General features: G+C 37.6%; 1 protein-coding gene and 1 long non-coding RNA gene across 8 annotated transcripts in view; one reads left to right on the top strand and one right to left on the bottom strand.

The window, feature by feature from the left end:
- Positions 1 to 27,038, bottom strand: part of MGAT4C (MGAT4 family member C) — a 419,270-nt gene that overhangs the window by 140,204 nt on the left and 252,028 nt on the right. Inside the window, exon 1 of one of the 7 annotated variants that reach the window (XM_030003164.2) lies at positions 13,828 to 13,891. The exons of 3 other annotated variants lie outside the window; for them this stretch is intronic. The gene's annotated coding sequence lies outside the window, so the exon portion shown is untranslated. Of the gene's footprint in view, positions 1 to 13,505; positions 13,668 to 13,827; positions 13,892 to 27,038 lie in introns of those variants that run through there. 3 more of the 7 variants (XM_030003165.1, XM_030003161.1, XM_030003162.1) reach the window with 3 other exon arrangements.
- LOC115336343 lies at positions 13,356 to 24,937 on the top strand. The gene is made up of 3 exons (XR_003921723.1): positions 13,356 to 13,524; positions 17,903 to 17,968; positions 24,749 to 24,937. It is a non-coding gene; the product is annotated as an uncharacterized LOC115336343 (long non-coding RNA).

Below are 27,038 nucleotides of genomic sequence, written 5' to 3'. Positions count from 1 at the left end.
CTTGAAGATATTACTCTATTACTTACTGCTTCTTAATTTGAAGATTTTCTCTAACAGGTTACACCATAAGAAGACACGAGCTCATTCTCCTTACAGCATTGCAAGAGAGCAGAACGAGGACCAGCTGAACCCAAAAGCCAAATGACCATGTTGGGATGGGTATGTCTCGACTGTTGTAACTACTTCATGGCAGAAATTATTACCCAATACTAAGAAAGCCACATGGTTTTGCTTACCTTGTAGCATAGCAGGAATGGTACTACATAGATACCTATTTCGCCTAGCCTGCAAAGACCATAATGCAACTGAAGTTATAAAAAAAAAGGATCAGATGGAGCTGATGATATCATTGAAAAATTACAATCCAAATACTAAAACCTGAGCCCTAGCAGTTTAAAACATAGGGCCAGGATCCACAGGTGAGTCTGTGCTATATTACATTTTTTTGTAGATAGAACATAGAGGGAATATTAGAAACTCACCCTGAATGCTCTAGATTGTAACAGTATGAGTGCAGACTATGTTTATTTAGTGCACTGAAAATGTGCTAGCACATGAGATATTAAAAAACAACAGTGTCTGTAACTGCAGGTCAAACGGGATCCTCAATGGGAATTCTAATGGATAAAACAAAAATCAACAAATGACACACAATGCACACTGGCAACTAGGTTTATATTTTCCTCTGGCTTGTTCCTTTACTTGAATCTGTGTGTGTGAATTTGTCTGATTTAAAAACAACTCAGCATCTCATGCCATTTTCTGGCATCTGTGAACCACCTGTGGTCCACATGCTGCAAGATGAGAAATACTGGAATAACTTAAAGACACGATCACCTGAAAGGAGAGAAGGAATAGGGACAAATATGACTGAGTATGAGATAAAGTGGTAAAGGGCGAAGTTAGGAGGAAAGGAGGAAAGGACAGTATTAAAACATTGGTCAAGAAATGCAAGTGAAAAGAAAGACGCTTAGACTAATCACGGGTTAGCGGAACTTGTCAGCACAGGGGAAAAGCTCTATTCTCACTGCAAGGCTTAGCAGGAAAAAATTGTTCTCTGCACAGAACTGATGAAGAAACTTTCCTATAGATGCGTATCTTTTCTTTCTGAAATCATCACCATATGAAGTGGACACTTGTGACATCATTGCTAGCTATGAGACAGATTGAAGCTTTAGGCACACCACCTCACCAGCCAGCCTGCATGTGCTAATTGGGCAGCTGGCTTCTGCCAGACGCTGTACCATGATGGAGGTTTTCCTGCCTTTCTTCCAGTCTGCCTCCTGCAATTAGTTTTCACAAAACTTGACGTGTTCTTATCTAAACTTTGGCTTTCTCTATTAAACTAGGTAAAAAGTTCAAAAATTATTAGGAGGTGGGGAAGGGAGTGAACATTTGTCATAAAAAGCAGCCAACTAATATTTACTGTCTTTGGAAAACAGAGGTGCTCTTTGAGGGGGGAAATGAACTACAAATAGCTTATTTGGGGTATCTTAGATATCAATTAAATGTTTTTCATTGTTCATAACTGAATACTGACTTTGGAAAGGTAAGACAGTGTAAAGGTTGAAGTGTAAAGTATGTCGAGATGACTGAGGAAAATGAGATTCATGAATGAATAACTGATTAGTTTCAGAAAGGAGTATGTAAGTCTGTGCCTCTGGGCATGTTAAATTGAATTTACGTACATTTCTGCTTTACACAGTTGGAAATCCACATTAGCACAAAAATTGGCATTATATAGGTGGTATTTTCAGATGAACAAATTATTTTTGTAAACCTGAAGCTATATTGTAATGATACTTGTGATGACATTGGAAGTCAATCGTAAGATTTCATCTAATATCTCATAAATCCTATCAAATCTTGCTGCTGCAGAAGTAGACAGTGCAATGCTACAGAAATATGTATCCATATTACTAAAGTTGGTCCTTATTGGACCACTGAAGAGCTGTCACCTGTGCGATCTAGCACTGAACTGGAAAGCAACATCAATGAAACTCTTCCAAGGCTGCCTGAACTACCTCACTAATCTTTACCAGATCAAATCAGAATGAAAAAACATTAGCAGCAATAACAGCATCACCCTTATTTTTCTTTCATCAAGTTCTTTCAAGCAAGTTCTATCAGGGTCTCATATTCATTATGTCTCCATATTATAAAACATACAATATTGTATTTACCGTTACAGTGTCTCATTAATGTTTAAATTGAGTTGCAGTTAAAAAAATAAACTATATTTACCAGTCATTATCATCATCATCTTTATTATTTTCTGCATTTTAATGGACTACTTGTATTACAGAAAAATGAGGGTTTAGAAAATGTGAAGAAAATTTAAAAAAGGGTAGGTGAACTGTAAATTTAAGAAGTGCTGGTGTGAGTGATTTGCAGTCAGTCATTGTGCAAGACAAAGGTTTGGCTTACACAGTGCTGCTCAGAGCACAAGTACTGAATGAAACAGACATCTGTCAAATTTCTTGGCTCTGAGTGACTGCTGATCACAAGAAGAATGTTCAGTTGTATATCAACAAATCTAAAATTTTATTGACTAAATTAGTCAATGAAACTAATAAGCAGCACTTCCAGGCTGCATATGGATGTGTCCCCTGGTGAAATCTAGACACAGGGAAACCCAGGCCACGAAAGAAGCATTGGGTGTGGGGGTCATGTCCCTCATCTCAATGATCAGGGAAAGAGGATCCCTTCTCACATGTTGCCGCTGATCCATCTAGCCATTGTTAGATCCGAATCTTTATGTCCAGAAAATCAATGGGCTTTATACAGCTGCAGGAGGCAGACCACAGAGCTCAAAGCTGTGTAGCTTTGAGCCACTGCCCAGAAATTCTATCAGTTTTAAGCATTCTTCACTCTCAAGAGTTTTTATTATTTTTCTAATTTATTTGGCCAAAGCAAAAAGCAACAGTGGTTCTGAGAGGTCCTCAAAAGATTAAAGATCACAAAATCACATAATAGTTGAGGTTGGAAGGGACCCCCAGAAGTCCAACCACCCTGCTCAAGCAGGGCCACTTGAAGCTGGTTGCCCAGAACCATGTCCAGATGTTTTTTTTTTTAATATCTCCAAGGAGAGGGATCCACAACTGCTCTGGGCAGCCTGTGCCAGTGCTCTGTCACCCTCACAGTAAAAAAGTGTTTCCTGATGTTCAGGTGGAACCTCCTGTGTCTCAATTTGTGCCCATTGCCTCTGGTCCTGTCACTGGGCACCACCTAAAAGAAGAGCCTGGCTCTGTCCATTTTGCACCTTCCCTTCAGGTACTCATACACATTGAGGAGATCCCCCCTGAGCCTTCTCTTCTCCAGGCTGAACAGTCCCAGCTCTCTTAACCTTTCCTCACAGGACCCAGTAGCTTAATAATCCTTGTGGCCCTTTGTTGGACTCTCTCCAGTATGTCCATGTCTCTCGTACTGAGGAGCCCAGAACTGGACACGGTACTTCAGGTGTGGCCTTACCAGTGCTGAGGATCTCCTCACAGTCCTTCCTGTTATGCTAATATTTTAGGTAAACATTTTAATCATCATTTTGTAATCAATTTAGTATCTTGCAGGAATACTTGCAATAATTTGTTAATATTGTGGAACGAGTGGAAGAGCCTTTTTTTTTTTTTTAAATTTGCATGTGTGTTTGTGATGGCTCATTAAAAGATGTCATTTTAAGACTATTAATCTCAGACTATATCTCCTTAATCCAACAAGCTTTCATTGATGGAGGTAGAAACACTCAATAGAATTACAGAATCATAAAGTGATTTGGGTTGGAGGGAACCTTTAAAGATCATCTAGTCCAACCGCCCTGCCATGGGCAGAGACATCTTTCAATAGATCAGGCTGATCAAAGCCCCATCCAACCTGGCCTTGAACACTTCCATGGATATGGGGCACCCACAGCTTCTCTGGGCAACCTGATTCAGTGTCTTACCACCCTTAGCATAAAGAATTTCTTCCTTATGTCCAACCTAAATCTATTCTCTTTCACTTTAAAAATGTTACCCCGTGTCCTGTCACTACAGGTCTTGGTAAAAAAGTGTTTCTCCACCTTCCTTATAAGCCCCCTTTAAGTATTGAAAGGCCGCAATAAGGTCTCTCTGAAGCCTTTTCTTCTCCAGCCTAAAAAACCCCAACTCTCTCAGCCTGTCTTCTAGGCTGTTCCAGCCCTCTGATCATTTTTGTGGCCCTCCTCTGGACCTGCTCCAACAGGTCCATGTCTTTCCTGTACTGGGGACCCCAGAGCTGGATGCGATACACAGGGAGAGGGGCTGAATCACCTCCCTCAACCTGCTAGCCATGCTTCTCTTTATGCAGCCCAGGATACGACTGGATTTTTGGCCTGGAAATAGGCTTTTGGTCAATACAAAACCTGTACAGGAAATCAATGAGGAGTTAATAAAGTCAATTTGAGCTCTACAGTTCTCAAGAATCTGAGGTTCTAAACTGGCAAAATTTGGCTACAAGAGTGCAGGGCAACAGATATTTAGGAAATGTGTGCACTGACATTGGCCAAAGCAACATGAGCCAGAGGGAAAAAGCAGTTTCGTATTGCAGACGCAGAATGTTACCTTTCATAGTCTATAACTTTAAAAAAGGTGAAGTCAGGTGAAGCAAAAGGAAAGGTTGGGTTTTTTTCCTCATACAGCAGGCACCAATTTGTTTGTACCCAAAAACCTGACTAGAGAGAAATATGATCCCTTTAGAAAGCATTCCCATTAGTATGTCCCCAGCCAATTTCTCATTCTGAGGAGACAAATATCTTTTAGGACATCTTTGCATTTAGCTAGGACTTACAAGCTTTTCTCTGACAATAGTCACTTAAGGAAATGTATGAGAACTAATGGTCTTTCCTGTGTGCCAAAGGCTTGTCCCTGTCCCAGTCTGCAGATGATTAGTGTAATCACAAATCTTTACCAAGGGAAAGACACCACACCAAGTATCTTCAAACTGGCTTCGTTTACTCTGTCCTTCATAGAATAACTTTATTCATTTATTTTAAGTCCTAAGGAGTAGCAAAGGAGACATACAGGTGAGGAAGAGAGTAGCGCAGGAGAACTTGATGCCAAATACACTATTAAAAACATCTTTTTGTGATTTAAGCAAAGACTTTAAAAGTGGCATCAAAGCATAAAAAGAATGAGGAGGATTAATGTGTTCTCCGAGTAACATTTCTCACAGTGCATAAGGTCAAGACCAGACTGCTTATTTTAGGCAGTAAGTTTAGCAAGCAATGACGATTACCTATGTTAGGTGCCCTATCTGTATCAGCTAAGTGTCTCTGAGTGATTGTCAAGGAAGTTTATATGCTGAGCACAGACCCACAATCAGGCTGTCTACAAACAGCACCACGTCTACCTGTGGGGCAGATACAGTCTGTGCTTTGCACCACTGCCCTAGTTCCCAGTCATCCAGATCAGAATAGTTATTGGAGTGCACAGGGGCACCCGGTCTTTCTTTCAGAGGGGAACGAGGGATGCAGAGGTCTGGGGTTCTCATCCCAAAGTGAAAAGAGAACATGGTCATGATGCACACACAAAGCCTATGGTGTGCACCAGGGAGCACATCTGCTCTGCAGTATGCTCTCTGGAACATAATTGCCCTGGTTCTGCAGCCAACTCTCTGAATTCTCTGTATATTTTGTATTAAACAGTCACTGGATAAAATTCAGAAGTAATCCAGCATTTGTCATTCACCAGAGCACTACAAAGCTGCAATGCTACTTGATTTCCTACATAACCAGCATGCCTATATTCTCGTATTCCTGTGGTTGCACAGTGTCCCAGATTCAACGGGCTGGGTGGGAAGAGCCCTGTCTCCCCCTGTGTCTGCTGGTCAGTGTTTATGATATGATCCTGTAAGGACAAAAACATAGGTTTCAACTCCTTCAGATGGAGGATTGCCTAGAACTCAAATGTTGAACGTACGATTTAATTTCAAGATTCCTGTAATCTTGTTTAATACAGGAATGGAGCTGCTTAAAAGCTTTTACCTCAAGTGCAGTATGGTCCCTGGAACGTACTATAGAGCATACTACATGTGACAAAAAAATATACTGGAAATGGAATGCTTAATAAAAAGCCACATTAAAAGTACGCTTGCTAATGCAAACAAATAACTGAAAATGAGTAAGGCTGTCCTGAAAGGAAGTGTGATTCTAGTACAAGCGCACAGATTTTTAGTCTCTGAATGCATCTGGAGGCATGAAGCAGGTGGGACCTAGTCAATTATCTCCCATTATCTGTACGATTAAGTATGGTTATTCATATCAAAGATATTATAATTGTCTGTCACAGTCCTTTGATTCTTGAATTTCTGAAACTCCTAGCAAAGGCAGTCTAACCATTTCTTTTAGTGTAGCTCTCCGGGAGCTCAGAGAGCCTACTGCAGTGCCAATGTGAAACATTGCGAGGCCCAGGAGGGAATTCACTGCAAGTGTGCAAGAAACTGATACCTCCTCTCTCTGTCACAGGAAGGAAGTTAACATGCCCACTGAGGATTTGGGTCTGCTTATTCTCTTGTCTACTTCTAATTTAGAAGCAACCTAAAGGTCTCTGCCAGATACCAGGAAGAAACAATTACCCAACTGGGAATGAAACATTTACCTTTCCGAAATTTTTGGTTAAACCAAACAAAGAAATTAATCTTTTTGGAGAACTACAGCCTTCAGAAGTTTTACCTGTTCTGGAAAGATTTCAATGAATTACTGATAGTTCTGAGAACTCATAGAAACTTATTTGATAGGATGCTTCAATGTCTTACTAAATCATATTCATGCAAGCTAAATTAGTACATAGGAAAAACTAACTGTAAAATTTCGTAAGACATACTAGAGCTATACTTGCACATGAAATGCTTAGCATGTTTCTGGACATATTTTACAGACTGTGTCCTCATAACACAGTGTCCATGAAATGTATCACCTCTGTGGTTCATTCTATATTCTGTATTTGAGAAAATAGGCTTACTCTTCATCCCCACACAACTTTTGAATGTAGTAGTAGACACCAAAGTTAGACATCCTGGGGATGATTCTCTAGTGCCAATTAGAGCAGAACAGAGTAACCCTTCTCTTACTCCCTGTGCTCTGTGTTGGAGGAAGCTGAAAGGAGAGGCAGTGAGACAACACAGCTCTCCTGGTATGCTAGTGTTGGTACTTGATTCTAACTAGTCAGCATAAGCCAGTCCTGCAGGGAGAAGAATGGCTTAATTTTACAAGCATATGGAGAGATAACAACAAATCTTAGTATAAATCACTTAAAAAGTTAATTAATTAAGGGACATAAACCCATAGGAAATCAAGCACTGTTTACAGGGATCATTAATATAGTTAACTGTTGCTATTGTTTATTTCCTCCCCATATTTCTATGAGAATTACAAGACAAAATAATGAAGCCAGATGCTATAATGCCTCCTGTCCATTACACATTGGTTACAGCAGCAATCACAAGGACAGTGGCATTAAACAGGCTTCTTGATAATTTTGGGGGATATTGGGCATGGTAAGATTCAGATATGCTTTCAGAGAGGGAGAAATATCAGGGAATCTTCTAAGTATTCTAATGTTATTAACTTGAGAAGAATTCTTCCCAAAAATTGGTTTTCAAAGTACATAACCTTTTTCAGGTTCAAAAATTAAAACGAACTAGATACTACGCATTTTAGTAATTGGGTTTGCAAGCAAAATGAGGACTTGGAAGTAAACCATTCCTTCTCAGAAGTGAGTCAGTGTTTCAAAAATATTTTGATAAAAATTGAAAATTGCATTTTGCTAATACAGTAACACATGGTAACTTGACTTCCATTGTTTAAAACCCATGTACAGCTGTTTCCTCTTTCGTTCAGCTTTATTTTCTTGAGATGACACTAAGCCTCCTTTCATTTTGCCATGTGACTGCAACTGACTTTCTAGAAACCAGATCAAGATAATTTGCCCCCTTTTCTCAGAAAGAATACTGGTAAAAAAGTCCACAGACATAAAAAAATCAACCCCATTAAAATCTTTCACCAGTGAAAGTCATGACCTCTTTGTGCTGTTATTTTCTGTCTAGTTACTGATATGTAGGATCCAGATGTCTGTTCTGCTTTTACAACTGAAAACAAGGGTAACTGAGAGAATGACTTGAACACACCCCTTGTCAGTGCTACAGACCATTAGCAATACTATAAATAGCATGATCAAATCCCAGATTGCAGATTCAGTCATAAAAGTGTCTACATTTCATGCTGATTCAGAGGGGCAGCAGCATTAACTGCAATCATCAAGGAAAGTGACATCTCCACAGTATTTTCTACAGCTCACTGGTCTGGTGACAGGACGATTGTTAAAAATTAATGGGGACCATCAGATGTGGATAAGTACAGCCTGGCAACTATGAAAGCCATACTTGCCATTTGTGAGAGATAAAGTAATATTATTCTATGATAGATTGTAATAGATTATTTAGATTATGTTTCATTCAGGATGTAGTAAGTCTTCTTACTCTTTGAAAATTTGTCCATGATATTTTATTTAATTGTTAAATTTATAAGCGAGGGAACAGGGGGAGAGAAGTACTTTCACATTGTTTTCTCATTTTTCTCTGTTGAAAGTACACTTTTGCTTTCTGTTTATCCATTATAATCATTCATCTATTAATGAGATAACACTCTAAGAGTCGAGATCCTAAAATCCAAAGTTTATGAAGAGGTTGATTCTGATAGTTAATAAGCAAAATATCAATATGTTGTATCCAGTAATTTCCAGCTTTGTGTCTGGATTTATAAGAACTAGCACAACTTGGTTTGATACATTCTTACCATCTTATGTGTCTGGTTTTTTAAACTGTAGCAAACTATTTCGACCAAAATCACAGGCCTGATGAAGGATTTGCTGGATTAAATTCTCTGGGCTGTTTTATGCATGGGGGCAGAGTAAACTACCATACTATTCAGAAGATCGCTTAAGAACTCCTGCATAGAGGCTGATCCAAAAGGATGGACTGACAACTGGAGGGATAGGCTGACTGCCCCATGTTCCTGTTCAAAAATTCCTGTTTACTAATATGGACACTGACCATTTGTCCTCAAATTATAGATACTAGACACCTGATGCTGTTGTCAAAGAATGAGACTAGACAAGGGACATTTCTTAGTCCATGCTCAATACTTTGAATGTCTGAGGAGTCCCTAATGGACTTCAAGACTGGCAGGAGAAACAACGTGTGTGCTATCTCTGTCTTTTAGGGAGAAAAATCCAATCAAATTTAGCCAAGTTGTAATAGTTCGAAAATATGCAGCGTATATGAGCAATAGCTAGAGTCTCCAGTGATTCTGGGAGCAAGTAAACAAATGGTCAGGCATAGGAATAAGAAGAGTTTTAAGAATGGGAGACAGTGCTTGAATGAGTGTAGAAGATGGAGCATGCTTCCCCCTATTGCCAGCCATGGATCGACGTTTCCCAAAGCTTTACATTTCCCGACTGCCAGCAAATACCTGTGGAACCTCAAAGTCTTGGGCCAAGTGCTCCCGTCAACACCCCTGCCACTGCAGAGGTGAAGGCCACAGTCCATCTATTGCAGAAATAAATAATTGTGACTCCAACGTGCAGCAAATAATGGGTATAATTGTTTGTTCGTTTATTTATTATTTATGGTACTGGTGGGATTCACTGCTACTCAGAAATCTTAAAGATCTTAATTAGACCATATTTAAAAGTCTGGAAGTTAGCCACATAATTGAAAGTATTCAGGTAGGTTGTCTATACAGACTGAATTTGACCCCTCCAGAGAGTGATTCAGCTCATCTATCGGAAATAATTATTTTAAAGATGAAATTAATCCCTTTTTAGAGATGCCTCTTTCTCTCCACTGATTATAAGAGGAACCATCTTGACTGAAAGTAGCTAAAATTAATATTACCCTCACTAAACCATGTAGGATTGCGTCTATACACTCACAGTGTCACACTCCTCTGTGGAAATAGACAATTATGGAAACAAAAAGCACCATGCTATATGTAAGCAAAAGATCTAAACAGGTTGAAAAACTACCTTAAAATCTGAGTTGTAAGTCCTTGACCATGATCTTCTTTCAGCACAATTTTTATTGTGTATGAGGGCATCCATTGGACTTCATTTAACAAACAAAACAAAAAAACCCCAAACAAAACAAAACAAAAATTTGCCAATGTCTGTACTGTGTGACAGATGTGTGATCTACATTACTGGTCTTTTAATCATCCAGACAGGTGTCCTCTCGGAGGACATTCAAGGTGTGCTCTCCATGTCTGTACATCTGGATTTCTTTCCAAAGGAAAACAATGACTTGGAGGGATGGATGCAGATCCGCATCTCACATCTCCCACATTAGAAATTCTTTGTAATCTCTGTTCCCTTTAACTTTACTGAGAGAGACATGAAAAAGAAAAAAAAAAATCTCATAACTATATAGGTGAAAAGGATTTTTTTTTTTTGGCTTGTGTAATGGAATATAAGGAGAGAAAAGATAGGGGAACAGAATAGACTCTTCAGTCTCTTTCTCTGGCACCCTTATGCATAAAGAACTTCAGTGATGGACAAGGAAGATGGTCGCAGCACAAGGTTTTGTGGCTGTTTTTATAATTTGGAAGTTCCTAGAGGAGCCTCCTTGTAATCTATCCTAGATAAACCAAAAACCTGACCCTTGGATGAAAGCTTGGAGTATGAAGGAACTCCTCTGTCTCCTGTACTTATTGTAAACAGCATACAGAACAAAATGTGCTATTGCAACCCTACTTTAATATGTATTTTCTAAGGATAATTCTCCTTTGCCAGTTATAGAGGAAGAAGAATTACTTTTTAGTTCATGTTTTTACTGCTGGTGATATGGATACTTTTTCAGCAATTGATGTAATTATCATATTTCTGCTTAGCTGACACCTTTACTTTAAGAAGTATTAAATGCATTGAATTTTTATTTTAAAAAATCCCCTTATGTCACTTCACTCAAAATTATCTGACAAGAGAAGTGAGTATCTTGTGTAGGAGGAATGACTCAAATTTTCATTGTAAGGGTTGTTACCTGATGTCACTGTGAAAATGTATGAGTTGCCTCATTCACAGAAAATCAGACAAACAAAATGAGCTGTTCTTACAATCAAGCAACCTAATGCTAATTCTTCCTTTAATACAGTGGGCCATTGATGGAATAGGGACTTCACAGAGCATGCTCTGTGGACATAATCAGCCATTCAAGCACCGGACTAGAAGGACTCTTTCCCAGACCAATGGTCAATCTGCTATGCAGTCCCTGTGCTAGCATTATCATAGTTATCTTTATTATTTTAAAATAAAAACAAAGGTTGCAACACTATATGTATCCAAGAAATACGGTTTTCTTCAATTTTTTAAACTAAACTTAGTTTCTGATTGAAAGTAGGCAAAAAACCCCCACCCATATTTTTCCTGTAAAATGGTCTTCTGGAAGTGATTTCTCTTCCTTTTGAAAGATTAAACTAAACTAGAAAGTCTCATTTCCTATAAGAAGTTGATTGCTATCTGTTTGGATTATCATATCATTAAGTTGCCTTGGCTTGCCTAGGTCCATGATTGCTATCTAATAAAGCAATGTACATTAGTACTTAAAAGGACTCATATATTAAAAACAGTCTTTGAATGCTTTGGATCAGAACATTGTGAGTGTGTAGGAAATCAGCATTATATCTCTGTTATATCCATCATCCTGTATTACAGCAGAAATAACAGATAATGTGTTCATATGTGAATTTTGGCTAAACTGAATAGGAACAGAAATATTGTGAGATCTGACATGAAGCCTAGTAATGAAGCATTGATAAATGACATGGACCTATGCAATGAGTAGATATGTAAAACTGAGGGAGAGGTTCAAATCCTTTTACTTTTTAATTAAAGAAAATAAATCTAAAGGCATAGCTGCAAGGTTGGCATAAGATAAATTTTGATTAATTTCAATAATGATCTAAGCAAGAAAGGTAAAGTAGTAAAATGTCAAATACTCCTCTCCCTTACAGGCCACGGTCATCTCACCTTTGAACTGGAATATCTGCCTTTTGCTAGCAAAGAGGCAACAAACCATACTGAAGGTTTCACCGTAACAAAAATACGTTGTTCTAACCCCATCCATATTATAGATATGGCATTTAATAGAAGCTTGGGATTGTTTGGGCACATTAATATCCAGAGCTGAATTAACAATAGTAAATATCAGGAGCTGCATAGACAGGACTGGACTAGTAAAAAGTACAAAAGTATAATACAGCTGAGAAACCTTACTGTCTTAAGTGGTGTTTGAGCTGAAAGTAACTATTGTTCATCTGATAGTGATTTAGAGCAGACCTACTCATAGCTAGATTGAATGACAATATATCTCAGTTTTACAAGCACTTGTAATACTCACTGCATATATCATTATTTAAAACTTTGCATTGTGTAGTCATGGATTACTGAAATAAATGCAGAGAGTTCTTAAGTGGCCTAGGTATTTAGTGAATTCTAATCACTATAAAATAAATGTCATCAAGCTTTTAAATTAGCTGGTGCCTGATATTTATTATTTCCTATTAGGTACACTACTTGACTAGTTAAACCGGTTATTGGATTCTTCATACAGTAGCCCCTGAACTCCCTCAGTCAATTAAATCCTTTATTGCATCTGATTTGTCATTGTCTGTCACTTCTAATCTCTTAAATCCACATCGGTTCAGAAGCTTTAAATGTACTTATTCTGTTGCAAAATTAGGAAGTTACGCGGAGAGAATCCTTCTCCTCTCCCTCCTCCCTGTGTGCAAACCACAAAGGTGTTAACAATGTAAAAGATAGAAACACTTCTTCTTCAGCCTCTGTGTATACATAGACTCATATAGCTGCAGAAGGAGACATTTTTTAATATGAGCTACAGAATGTAAAGGGGAAAAACATACAAACAAACAGAAAACCTACACTGGGTGGTTCGCTACCAGCATATTGCACACTGAACACTTGTAATCTTTGACTCAGTTTCTTATCACTTTAAATTATGGAAATTAGCAGAACAAAGTGACTATAACTAATTCCAGAACGGGAAACTCGAACATCTTGGTATTAATCTTCATGGGTTTTGATTTATATCTGCAAAAGTATCCCTGAACATTTTTCAAAGTTGGTACAACGTTAAATTCCCTCTTCTTAAATCTCCCCGTGTCTTTGTTCGTCAGCAAAAGCTAGATTTCAAAGGGGAAACACAGGTGTTCAAGGAAGGAAAAATACAGGTATTAAATTGTTGTTCCGTGCGATGGTCTTGTCAGCCTAACGACTCTCCGGTTCACCTGAAGAGCAGCACAAACGTGCGGGCTCTTCGTTTCCATACGGTGAAGTAGAGTTTGGCAGCCGCTGACTTGTGTTCCCTTTAAACGCTCCCTTTCTAGAGGATCTCCCTCCTGCCCCCGAAAGCTGCTCGTTCCATATTCTAGCCGCGTAAGCCTCCGAACCGCGAGAGCAATCCTCCTCGCAGGTTAGGCGCGTCACCTGTACCGGGAAAGCGAAGGTAAAGCAGCCCCGACTCTTACCAGACCCGGGGAAACCGATGGCTTCGGCTCGATCCGGCGGCGCGGTGGGAGAGCGGGCGGCGGGAGCGGGTCCCGGGGCCTCGCAGGAAGGGCCGAGCCGCGGCTCCGGGGGCAGGCGGCGGCGGCGGCGGCGGCGGCTGGGACCTGGCCCGGCGGCTGGGACCTGCCCCGGCGGCTGGGACCTGGCCCGGCGGCTGGGACCTGCCCCGGCCGGGCTCCGGAGCCCGGGCCCGCTGATGTCAGAGCCGGCCGCCGGGCGGGCTCTCGTTGGCTTCGCTCACCTGGAATCGCGCCTTAACCCTAACGTGCCAGCCGCGGATTGAGACCTGCCCCTCTAACCGTGACACCGGTACCTACGGACACACGCGGTTGGGCTGGGGCTGGGGTTTTTTTTCCCTTTCTTCCCCCACCCCTTTCTTTCTGTTGGTTTTTTTTTTTGTTTTTTTTTTTTTTTCTCTCGGTGAAAACAAGACTGTACAATAAGCTCCTGCTCTGGGGACCAGGAGTGGCAGGTGCTTGTTGCTTAGCCATCGAATGTAGCAATTAAAAAAATCCTAAAACCTAATTTGCCTACATTATTAAGCAAGACCCTCAGGTAACTGCATGCTCATAATCTGTTTACTAAATGACAGTAGTCATCAAAACATTGAACAGAAGAGGTATTAAAGGAAAGGTTAATGCATGCAGCACCTGAAGAACCACTTTTTTCCGTGATTTTGCATTGCCTCCTCTTCAGGCACGAGATTCATAAAGGTACACAGCGGAAAAAGGGTGTAAATTCAAGAACATTGCACTGTTGCAATGTCAGGTTGATTATTGTGTCTCTTTAGGTATTTAAAACTAACAGAAAAGTAAAGAGATGCACAAATGTACATGCACGCTTACTCTTTGAATGCTAAGTAGCAGCCCAGACATTCTGCAGTAAATGAGGCATGAAACACACTGCCAAATGTGTGATGTCCTAAATATAGTGGCACTAAGTATTTTGCTATATTACAGGCAATATCATAAATCACGTGAACTTTTAAATGAGTCCAAAGCAGTGCTTAAAGAATTGCTTTTTCCATAAATGAATTTTTTGATCTCTCAGCTTTAGTGACAAAAATTCCTATTGCTCTGTGGAAAAACATAAAAAATCTTATCTAGCAGGCATTGTATTGGTATCTTTTGTTCTGCATCAACTTTTTTTTTTCATCTATGGAAACTATTTTTTTCTTTCAGTGGATAGGAACCTGATTCAGTATTTACTTACAGTAAATTATATACCACACTAGTTTATTTATGGTCTGATATCCTTTATGACAAAAAAAAAAGTATTATTATTTTTAAAAATTGTCTTACTCGGTTTGTTCTCCGGAGAAAAAAGCAAAACCAAAGAACCAACCACACCAAGCCACACAAACAGGAAAAAAAAATATAATCAAACACAGTTTAGCTTAATATATAAGACATGAAACATAAGATTTCTAGAATAAACTTGATAAACAGCTCTGCCATTTCCTTGTTGTTCTTTCACAAAGTTATAGAGACTCAGGAGATTAAATTCTGGGGACTTAATAAACAGCAGTTCTGTGTGGGGATCTAGAGGCTAACCTATTAGTCAAAATGCACTTTAGGCCAAAATGAAAGCCTCTGTTCATTTATTTCTGCTCAGAAAACATGGGAGTTCAGATGGAAATTTATATAAAAAAAGATTCATTGCCATGCAAAGTGACAAAACTGAATTACAGATCAGAAAAGATGAATTTGGACAATGGGAATGCCGGCTTTGCTTTTGTACGATTAATGATAAAGGTAAGACATAGTAATTGCTAAGAAGATATGAGTCATGAGTAAAAGAATTGTTGATGAGAGAAAATATGCTTAGATGTATCATATGTACAAGTTCTATTCTCCTGAATATTTAGTGCTATAAATAGTCTAGACCAAACAGACATATTGTTGACAAAATTCGATTACATGGGTTGATTAGGCCTGAAAAATACCCTGATTTCCCATATCTAGTTAATCTTGCCATGATGAATTAAAGTTCTACACATTTCTTTATTTTTACATAGACTACACTTTATTCTTTAACAGAGCATATCACTCACAGATGACCTGCTAGACAGTCTTTAATGGTAGAGTGCTGTACTCTTACAAAGTCTTCAGCATTCATAAAGTATGTTATCTATGGTGATAATACAGAGCTTATGCTTTATGAACTAAGCAGTAACTTATATTAGTAGAAAATTCACTTAGAAAGGATAGTACGAAGGCTAATTTGGAATTTTAGTGGAGAATATTTCTTAGTAAATGGCCTGTAAATTTTGACATGTTTTCTTTACAAAAAAAGTCTTTTTTTTCTGCAGTAATATATGATAAAAGAATGTTTTGAGACTGAATGACTTATGAATATTAGTGATATATTATCAGTTTGTACATGCTCCTTGTTGTAAGAACAAAAATTATCTGTCACCAGTGTTTTTAAAAACATGGCTGGCTTTGGAGATTCAAGCTGAGCAAAGGTAACAGCTGTAGATAACAGAGCAGTTCCATGATCCTAATCAAGTCACAGAGCATTTTTCACACTTGCACATGCTGTCACACACACGTTATAACCAGTGTGAAATTAGTATTATTTATATTACAAACAGAAAAAAATGTTGCTAGGATTTAAATCATACCTTTTACATATGCAGTAATAGCGCGCCAATTCAACAAAAAAAGTCATAAGGCCATTTCTTTAAATGAAAAATCATTTAAACAAAATAAACATAGAATAGGTTACAAGGGCTCAAAGAAGCATGTACATGACTGTGCGTGAAATCCAGGAACTCACAATTCATATATTCCTATCATTCTGACATAAGTCTGAAGAGACTAGCTTGTTAACTCTCACGCCTGGCACAGACAACGAGGGTACTGTTGCGGGTGATATTTTTTGGCATCATAGTTTCAAATACAAATCCCATGGAAAAAGAAAGAAGGAAAGAGCAAGAGAATGAAAGAGAAGTGACCAACAATTTTCAGTAACTAACTGTATCATTTCTTTCCATAACATAATATTAACTGATATGTGAATAATGCTGAAGAATCTAACAAGAGTGGATATTTTAGTTCTCAAGCAAAGTGAAACTCAGGTTTATTAGTATATATTTCCCATGAGTTGAAATCATTACTGCATTTAATTGCTTGACAATTATTTCTGTCACATCAATTTAATGGTTAAACCAATTATTTATATTACAAAACATAGCTCTGCACCAGACACTAATTGAAAAACACAAGCGGTTCTTCAGTGTTGCTTAACCTATACATTATTAATATTGGAAGGGCTAGGTCTAAAGATTTGGGGGAAAATTAGAACTCAGTCAGGTGATAAGAGGTTTTAGAGATTGAATGTGCAAGCTCAAAATTACAGCTCTCATAATCCTGTATATGAGCTGAATGCCAAGTCAGGTAGAGCTGGTAACTATTATAAGCATTTTTTTCTCCTACATTCTGGCAACACGAGCCACCTGCTCTTAGGATGTTTTCATCCACAAGATGGCAGCTCTGTTTGCATGGTCACTACTTCTTGCAATATTCAACTTGAAAATCCTAACACAGTCATTTTTTTCATTTTATAGCAGATATGCTTTTCTACCTCATGAAGAATTTTTTAAAAATCCCCAAACAATCCCAATAGTTAAGCATTAATTAACCACAATGTTGAGGTAAAACCTGCCAAATTTTTGCTGAAGGTTGGCAGATCATAAGAAGAATTTTTAACTGCACAAACACTTTATTTTAAGAGTTTTGAAAGAAATCTTCATTCAGATCCATGTTTCCCATGCTTCAATTTCTAGGCCATCAAACCCAGCATAGCCTTTTACAGATTCAATTTAAAGAGTATAAAAAGTTCTACTGATAGTAAAGGAAATGCTTATATGCCTAAACGTAAACTTAGGTTAATAGGTTTCCTCTATAGATAATGATATCTTTTATTTTGTTTAATGCTTAAACTCATCAAGAATGCTTATTTATGTTATTAATATCTAATAGATAACTTTATTTCTAAGGTAAAAAATGCTGAGACGTTTATACGTAGGATCAACCACATACAATGAATAACTGTGCCTTGTAAAATTAATAAAATACAAAGAAACACAAGTAACAGGCTCTAGTTCTTTTCAAGGGGATCATTCACAGCTGAAATGTTTAGCAAGAGTCTTAATTCCAGATTTGGGCCAAAGGTGTATAATATGTGAAAGTATTTTCTTTGTCAATGAAACCCAGTAAATTAAAATGAAGCTTTAATAAAACAATGCATAATTTAACATGGAAATAGTTTGCCCATGGGATGGCCATTTCGAAGGAATTTTTTTGGCCTAGGGTAACTGTCTGTGTGAAGTCTTTGATGCCACTTCTGCAGTGGAATCTCTGATCCTTCAGAGAGGGGTAAGGAACTCTGAGTTACCTAAAATTTACCATTGACCAAGACCCTTCGCACATATCATTATAAATCAGTGGATGGGATCTTGTAGACTGTAATAAATGCAAAATAGATTGATGTGACTTAAGACTTCATGAAAAAAGAGATAAACTGTTCCTTAAGTAGTGTGGGGCAGAAGTGCATATGTGAGTGGTTATCATGGATCAGCTAATGGGCAGTAACTTGTTAACAAGTCAGCAAGGCAGTGATTCACAGCTTAGGGTCACATACCTGCTCTCACAGCATTTTACATAATGAAAAGTACAATTTGGGAATGTGACATTCCAGAGGACAAGAGCATGGTTGGTAACCTAGGTCACATCACCATTGACTAAGTTGAGATGCACAGCAAAAGAGAAGTAGATAAAAAAGGTCTAAAGAAAAAAGGTGATATGATAGAAGTTAATTTGAGGTAGTTTAGACTTCTGTGAAGACAGGGCAAGCTGCCCAATGCATGACATGAGCCTGAACTCAAGTTATCTCAGAGCAGATGATTCACTACAAATTACAATCCAGCAGTGGCTTGTTCATATAGCCACACTGCAACAGCACACCACTGGTCTTGTCGGAGAATTGTCGTAACAGAAGTGCTGGTCTTTCGTCAGAGAATGTCAAAATACATTAATGTCATGAAGTTACATTTCCATTCCATAAACTAAGCTGTGAAAAGTATCTTGGGAGAAAAGGGCTTCAAGCTTTCTCTGTGTGCATGTGTGTGTGGAGTCCTACATCAGGGTTTCCTAACAGTGGACAAAATGACTGTTGTATTCTGGTCTGCCATGTGAGGGTCTATTTTAATACACTTTTTTAAAAATCGGCCATTTTATATGGATTAGAATGTTGCAGTAAAGGCATCTGGACTGAGAATTTGCAACATTCTTAATAAAACATACATGCAAAGATTAACTTTTTGCAACAGTGAAGCTAAGAATTTTCACATGAAATTTAAAGTTAAGATAATCTTTTCAAAAAAGTCTACATAGTTTAGGAGGCTAAATCACTTTTTCATAAGTGACTTCAGCATTAAGTTGTGCATATCTAAGACTTAGCTTTCTTACTGCCTAAGTTCAGAGATTGCCGAGCTAGCTGTGAATGCACGAGAATCTTCTTACAGGAAAGGGTGGAACCATGAAGGTGTACTCACTGGGCCTCAGACCTACCACAGAGAGCAAGTGGAGTGCCTCTCCTGTATGCTCAGTTAAGAGCAATACCATGTTTGTTCAAAACAGAACCTGTTTAAACTGCTGTTGCAAATCAGGAACAGTGTCAGCTGACTGACCTTCATTTGAGCATGACACAGACATAATCCGGAAAGATTAAAAAAGAGGATGAAGACAACTGGAATATGGAAATATCTTCTACTTCTCTGATGATCACATTCCTGCAGTACTTCAGCTAAAAAGCTCTGCTCATAAGCATCTCCATTTTGAATGGCTACAATTTTTCCATAACTGGAACCTTCAGCGAACCATTTTACAGGTTCTGATTCCAGAGTTAGATAGTATTCATACACAAACTCTGAAGAAATTTCATTATTTGATCTCAGAGAAAAAATTTCTAAGAAAAAAATGGTAAGGACTTAGTCACACAGTTTCTGCATAAAATAGGGACCGAATAGTCTTTTCATACTTTTGCAAATCAACCCTTAAGCATCTAGCTTCCATAATTGCTTTGGAAATTCTTTATTTGTTGGTCAGTTGTGTTTTGACTAATCAATGACTTCATTATTGACTCCTATATAAGCCATTTAAAGTTTAAAAGTTAAAATGCGATTCAGTAAGCACAAACGTAAGAGAAAAGTCTCACAATCATTTCACACGCAGGAGCCAGAACATATCCTAAATTAAAAAATATGAACTTCACAGCCTTTTTTTCTAATTTCTGTTTCAATAACACTACCTCTGTGTGTAAGCTTCAGCCCAAAAATAAAGATGAGAAGCACTGCTGGAAGCTGTAACTGCTGTGTTACATAGCTTGCCCAAAGTAAGACTCACAGGGGTAAAAGAATGAGTAGGACTACCTGAAAATAGTTTTTTCAATGCTTAATGTTCATTCCAACATCTTGACCTATAAGATAGTTTACCACCCTGGAGCAGCATTTGCAAACACTACTACAGTGAAGAGAGCTCCATTAACATTCAAATCAGTAGGCAAAGAACAATTTTTGTTGGTCCAAGCCTGAAATATTGGTCTTTGAGAACACCTCTCATGATCACTACAAAATACAATATAAGCACCCTTCTCTAACTCAAGTTCTCCATGGTTGGGTGTGCCAAATGCAAATTTACAGGGGATGCTAAAGGTACCAGATATCAGTGCCAACTTGTGAAGGACACACATTACATAATAAATGTATCACACGATATATTAGTGGCCACACAGCTGTACAACCCTTCATTCACACGGGGACTAAACTTGTTCCTGAATGTCGTCCTAATCTGACAGGTTTTTTAGCTGTTTGGTTGAAAGTTCATCAAAAAGGCAATTATTCAGAATAAACATGTTGGTGTTTGATGTTTTATCAGGAGATTTTGAGCCAGTATAAAGTGAAGAGCTTGTTTCTGCAGCTCGCAGGACAGTGTACAAAACCATGTCACACTAAAAAGGCAGAGGTGACTGACTGAGGTACAGCTCTGTGCTGACTGACCAAACAACCTTTCTGATGCGTTAAATGTTAACCTAAATTTGAATTGACAAACAGCTACATTTATGTTATTTATACACAAAAAGGTTACTTCCAAAAATATGTATAGTGATATTTAATATAGCCATCGCATTATTGAAAATGTAACACTGAAACTATAGGGAAAAAAAAAGTACTAGGCGAGATAGTAATCTTCAGTGTTTACTGAATGCTCAGGGAGTAATAAAATCAAGACAAAGACGTTGGGAAGGATAACCTATTAAGTGACTTAGTCTTGAAGACACTATCTTCATTCTGACGTTGTTTTGAGAACCAGAAGTGGAAAGGACAGCTTGCTGTCAGAGGTCTCTGCTAGTGGCTGGACAGATGGATTCTAAAATTGCAATGAATTACTGTTATATTTATATTAATACACAAAGTTATATATGGTGTATGATACATATAGTATGTCATAAAATACATTCAGGCATATTTAAAAGTGCATTTTCTGAAGGTAGTAGTTAAAAGAAAATAACAAAAAATATTATTAATAGAAGTATTCAATTCTGTTCAATAAAATTAATTCCAGAGGGTATTAGTAGTGATAGGACAGGGAGTAATAATTTTAAACTAAAAGACAGAAGATTTAGATTGGATATAAGGAAGAAGTGCTTTACTATGAGGGTGGTAAGACACTGGAACATGTTTCCCAGAGCAGTTGTGGATGCCCCATCATTGGAAGTGTTCAAAGTCAGGTTGGATGGGGCTTTGAGCAACCTGGTCTAGTGACAGGTGTCCCTGTCCATGGCAGGGGGGTTGACTAGATGATCTTTGAAGGTCCCTTCCAACCCAAACATTCTATGATTCTATGACAAAATTCTCAGCCGGCACAGATAACATTTTGAATGTTATAATACTGAGATGCAATTTGTTTATACTTCTAAAGGGTTAACTTCTTTAGAATTAATGTTCAGTAAAGTACATATACAGCTTCACATAGTTTGAAAACTATATACAAGACACAACACTAACCATTACTTTATTAAGCACAGTCTATTAAAATGATAACATCTTAGGTTTTCGAATGGTTGCAGTAATTAAAGCTGGTTGAACCATTCTGCACAAGATAAAGAATCAGCTGAATTTTGGGGGGAATTTTCAATTAGCCTACTAGATTAAATCTGTCTTGGTTTAAATCTGTCTGGATGATTTAAAATGGTAATGCTTTGCTATACATGGGATTCAGTTTTAGATTAACACTCACAAATCCAAGTGTCTGCGTGTGAGCTACTATCTTATCTCACTTCCTAATCAAGGCAGAGCTAATCAATGCAATCACTGGAGACTAGAAATAAGTTCAACTCACTTTAGACTAGGTATCTATGGAGAGATATAGTTGTCTAAATACAGGAATTTTTTAATGTTGAGATGGCCAAGGGTACCTGAAACATCAACATGCCAATGTAGCTGAAGACTCCTTTCTGAGAAGTGACAGGTGGACACAGGAGTTACAGGAGACCTGCACCCTCCTTGCCCAAGGTCTGCAGGCCAGGCAGGTTGCCCAAAGCATCACAGATAGCAGAACACTTTTGTGAATAAGTCCTTTAGTGATTCTTCAGACCAGTGGGAAAACTTCAGCTGTTTAAATACAGGCACCTATATTTGATGCTTGCTATTTGAGATCCATCCGACCCAGGCCCAGAGGGCAGAGGTCTCCACTGAGCTTACAACTTATCCACCATCCCTTTGCAGATGTCTCCCATACCCTAGGCCATCATCTCAAGCAGCACTGGATATTTCGGCAATTAATTTGAATCCTGTTACTGAGGTGAAATTGCACCTTTTTGATGTTACCCAGGATTACTTGTTTCTTAGATGTAACTTCCTAAAATAAGCACTTACGTCCTTTAGTCCATCCTTATACTGTAAGCAGAAATCTTGTTCCCTCCACAATATATACCTCAAAACATAATTTCCACTCATGATCCATTCCAAACACAGAGTGAAACAATGTAATTATGTGATGAACCTCAACTAAGTAAGTGAGCCTTAACCGTACTGCGAGGGACCCCAGATTTTGTCTGATGTTCCAAAAATAAGGAACTTAAACATGGGCCATCCTTCAACAATATCTATATAACACTATTGGAAAAATAGTCCAGGGAAACCAGCTCTTAATAAACAACAGGACTGTGAACTATAGTCCTTATAAGGATTTGCAGTAGGAAAATACAGCTTCAGCATTGTTTTTTGAATTTATTGAAAATGTAATATTATTAGTCACCTCAATAGAATGAATCCTTTCATTCAGCAGACTGGCAGAGGGAATGAAGGAGGTAAATATCAGCACACTTTTTTACACTGTCTGGATCTGTTACTTTATGTGCTACTATCCTATATGCCACCTAACTCAAAAGCAATTTAAAAAAAAATCCTTTGTAAAGAATGTACGTTTTACTTTTCACTTTTGACACATACTTGAAAACTAAACTCTGAACTAAAATAATCCCAGTCATTGTAATTCTAGAGAGCGTGAGCATAAATTGCATATAGATCTTGAACTTGTACATGAAGCACAGGAAGAATGGTAATCAATAAAAAGTTTTATTGTCTCAATATTACCTAAGATACACCAAGGGAGAAAAAAAAATAAGTATATAGCTATTTTCATCAGCAGGATTGTGAAAGTATGCGTGCTTTCTGAAGTGGGACTTCTCCATAATGTGTTTACTTTTCAACTGCGAGTGTTTGAGGCTGAGATTGTGATATATCTATATTTCATTTTTGTGAAACAAACATTAATATATATTTTTATTTGTTGAAGCAGACATTGGAACATCTAGAGCAGAGTTTTTGTTGATTCATTCTGCATAAAATTGAAGTTCAACGTCCTCAAAAGAAAAATCTGTGAGAAATACCAACATGACAACATAGAGTTGCGTCCTATGCTGGACCTTTGCCATAGGTTTTTATCTCATGTTGCTTATTTCTGAAAGCCACATCAAGAAGTTATTTTTGTACATTAGTAACTATTATCACAGTATCTCACTGAAGTTGTAAATCTGTAACACTTTAATTGGTTCTATGAAATTATATAATCCACTACTTTAATATTTTTTCTATTGTGTTCCTCTTGCTTGTAATTAGTTTTTTGAAATAGCTTTCTGTTTGTTTGTTTGTTTGTTTAAAGCATATTTTTCTTGGACACAAAAAATTTTATACAGTTCTATACACATTGCTCGGTCAGTGAATTTTCTACTCTTCAGGGAAATGATATCTTACCTTTGTTAGTTATGCCACGGTGACACATGCTTTGTTCCTATTTAAGCAACACAATTGAAGAGATGCTTGAAATTATCTGGACACAGACCACTGTATTGTCATTGACTGTGATGACTTCAGATGTAGATGCTCTCCCGCTCCATATTTACTAGGCTTTTTCTCCTACACTGCTAAAATAAAATGTAGACTCACCTTTTCCTCCTTACCTTGCTTTAATCTAAATAAATTCCCAAAGGGATTCTAAAGTCTACCTTATGATATAACCTTACCTTGGCTTCAGTTAATAATTAGTCACTTTTTAAATTTTCTGCCTTACTTTAAGTTACAAAATTAAATAAATACTATCTATTCTGAGTTTCCTTATTGAAATTAATGACCCATATATTCGATTTCATCTGCTTTGGATGAAATTAATAAAGTTTGAATCCTATTTTATCTTTTCTTTTCTGAAATTAATAACCTGTATGACCTTTGTTATCTTTCTTTGACTTAAAAAAGTAATCTTCATGTCTATTTTTTCTTTCTGTGTCCTGAATTGCTGAACCCAGCTTTGTCTCCTTCAATAAAATTAAGTTTCCCTAAAACAGTTTATCTTCATTTTTATTTAAATGAGAGAATTCTTTATTACAATTTCCTTGTCATAATTCCTTGGTTTCAGTGAAGGTCTAAACCAGTAACCTGCTAAGAAACATATTACTTTAAACAATTAATTTGCTGTCTAACACATTAGTATGTAGCTTCTTCCACCTCAGTGTCCCCTTCCCATCCCATATGTCTTTGCAGTTTTTAATCATTTTATATTTTCTTTGTATTTTTGCCATTTTTTTCTGTTTTGTCTCAGTAAGGTTTACCCTGAGCCTCTAGCTACACAGCTTTCCTCCCACATGCTCTCCGTGCACAATCAAATTTGCAGTGTGGCTGTAATTCATCCCTGTGGCAAAAGGTAAGAACAAAGTCTATGAATCACCTAAGTCCAACTGAAGCTTTTAAACAGACTTCATATTATCACTGTGCATACAAATGAGTTTTGTCATTATAGTTTCCCCAGTTTATTTGTGTGCAACTCTTAGATATGTACAGTCCAACAGAAGCCCCCTGCAGAAAAAAAAACCCACCATAAAACAACCAAAACCATCTGACTTTTATGAACTTCCAAAGTTTATATAAATGATTTGTCTTAAAAAAAAAAAAAAAAAAAAATCTTCACAATACTTGGCAGTATCCTTATTGACAAGACTGATTTTTTTTTTCATGTATTCATTTGGCATGGAATTATTAACAAGAACTAAATTTAGCACTTAAAATAGCTTTTCCGGATACACTGAAAACTGCAGGTAAATTCTAAGTCTCTATTGTGTGAGCTGGTGGAAATGTTTACTTACTTCATATTTCAGACCTCTGAGATACCATTTGGGACCTTTGGCCAACCTCTAGCCCTAAGGTCTCTTTGCCAATCCTTTTGTCAGTTGCCATGTGATCCCTGTTTGTAAGATATCCTCCTAAAATTGGTAGAAAATGTCATTGCTGGCATGACAGAAATCTAAACTGTGATTAAGATGGCTCCTGACTAGAAAAGAATAGAAAATTCTACATAGTAAATGGATATTGTGAAAAAGAAGTTAGAAAGAAGCCCTACCAAATGAAGGCCTGGTCCTAAATCTATTGAACTATTGGAAAAATTCCCAATGATTTTATTGAGCTTTGCCTTAAGGTGATAAAGAACACATAACCAATAACAAACTGCCAGTTATTATCTTCAAGTTACGTGAGGCTGGATCTTCAGCAGATTTAAACTGGTGCAGCTCTATTTGTTTAAGTTCAGTTTTGTCTTTGCAGATCAAATCAGACTGTGTCAGATTTTAGTTTAAAGCTTTCACAGCTTACCAAAACATCTCTTATGAGTGAAATGTCCCTGTAGGTTAATTTAAGGTCATTTAGAAGAAATATGAAAGATGGATAAAACATTTCTAAATTTTTGATCATTAAAAATATTTTAATGAAATTATCCTGTTCATTAAGAAAAGTTCTTTAGAAAGAAATCAGGGAGGGATAACTACTTTTAATTACAACACCTATCTAGTCTGAAGAATTTAACTACAGAGTATTTTGCCTGCAATGTGTTACAATGGGTCATTGATGCTGCCTATGATCCCTTGTTCTCTCACGCAGCTCTTTCAAACCCCTCGCCCTCATTCCCCTTCTGTATTATTCACCACCTTGAAGCACTAGTTAAAGACACTCATAACGTAGCAATGATTATGCTTCAAAAACTTAAAAAGAAAGGATTCCTACATGGTATTTTCTTCTTTTCTGTTACAAAATACTGTTTTGGACTTGGAACTGGCCATGGTTCATATTCGAAGAAATGTCCATCAAGATTATACATATTCAAGGATTATATTCTCTGGGCATACTGCCTCTCCATGACAAGTAATTTTTTTCAGCTGCCTTCAGGAACCCCACTCCCAGACACCCAGGAAAGCAGTAATACACTATGATGGCCAGGACTGAACAATGCTGATACTGACACAGGAAACATGTTCCAGCTCTGAGTATCCTTTAAAATGAAAAACATCTTCCTTGCAGTCCCCTATTGGTTAAGCAGAATGACTGTTTACTCAGAGATGACTGCACATGAGGAGAGATGTTATTGCTTAGATAGGGTCTCCCAGTAAAGAGATGAAAATGCTGTCATTTTTTGAATAAATAATTTGAAAGATTTAAGAGTGTGTTGCTTGGTGGTTTGGTTTTTTTAATTCCTTGAGCCAAATTTCAGCTTCTTTCTCACTCAGAATGAAAACAATTTGCATGACTGAAAACAGAAATCAGAATGTTCATTTCCTTCAAAAATTCTCTTAGAATATATATGCTATTTTCCCACAAATGTAATTTCATGCAGTGCGTCTTTCAGATAGACAGCACTGAGGGACAGCTGCTGAGAGGAAACATATTCATTTTCCATTGTAAAACCTGATTTTAGATCTAGCTAGAGCATATTTCTCTTAGTTATGTCAAGTTCTCCTCGACTTGTTAGCCTCCGTGTAGCTGCAGGGAAGGCAAATGTTGAAAATTCACAGTGAACTTTCTTTAAGCACAAGCCAAACCTGAGAAAATAAATTTTCTAATAAAAA

The sequence above is a fragment of the Aquila chrysaetos genome, chromosome 26 (assembly GCF_900496995.4).
Source record: "Aquila chrysaetos chrysaetos chromosome 26, bAquChr1.4, whole genome shotgun sequence".
NCBI lineage: Eukaryota > Metazoa > Chordata > Aves > Accipitriformes > Accipitridae > Aquila > Aquila chrysaetos.
This window is presented reverse-complemented; position numbering and strand designations above follow the sequence as displayed.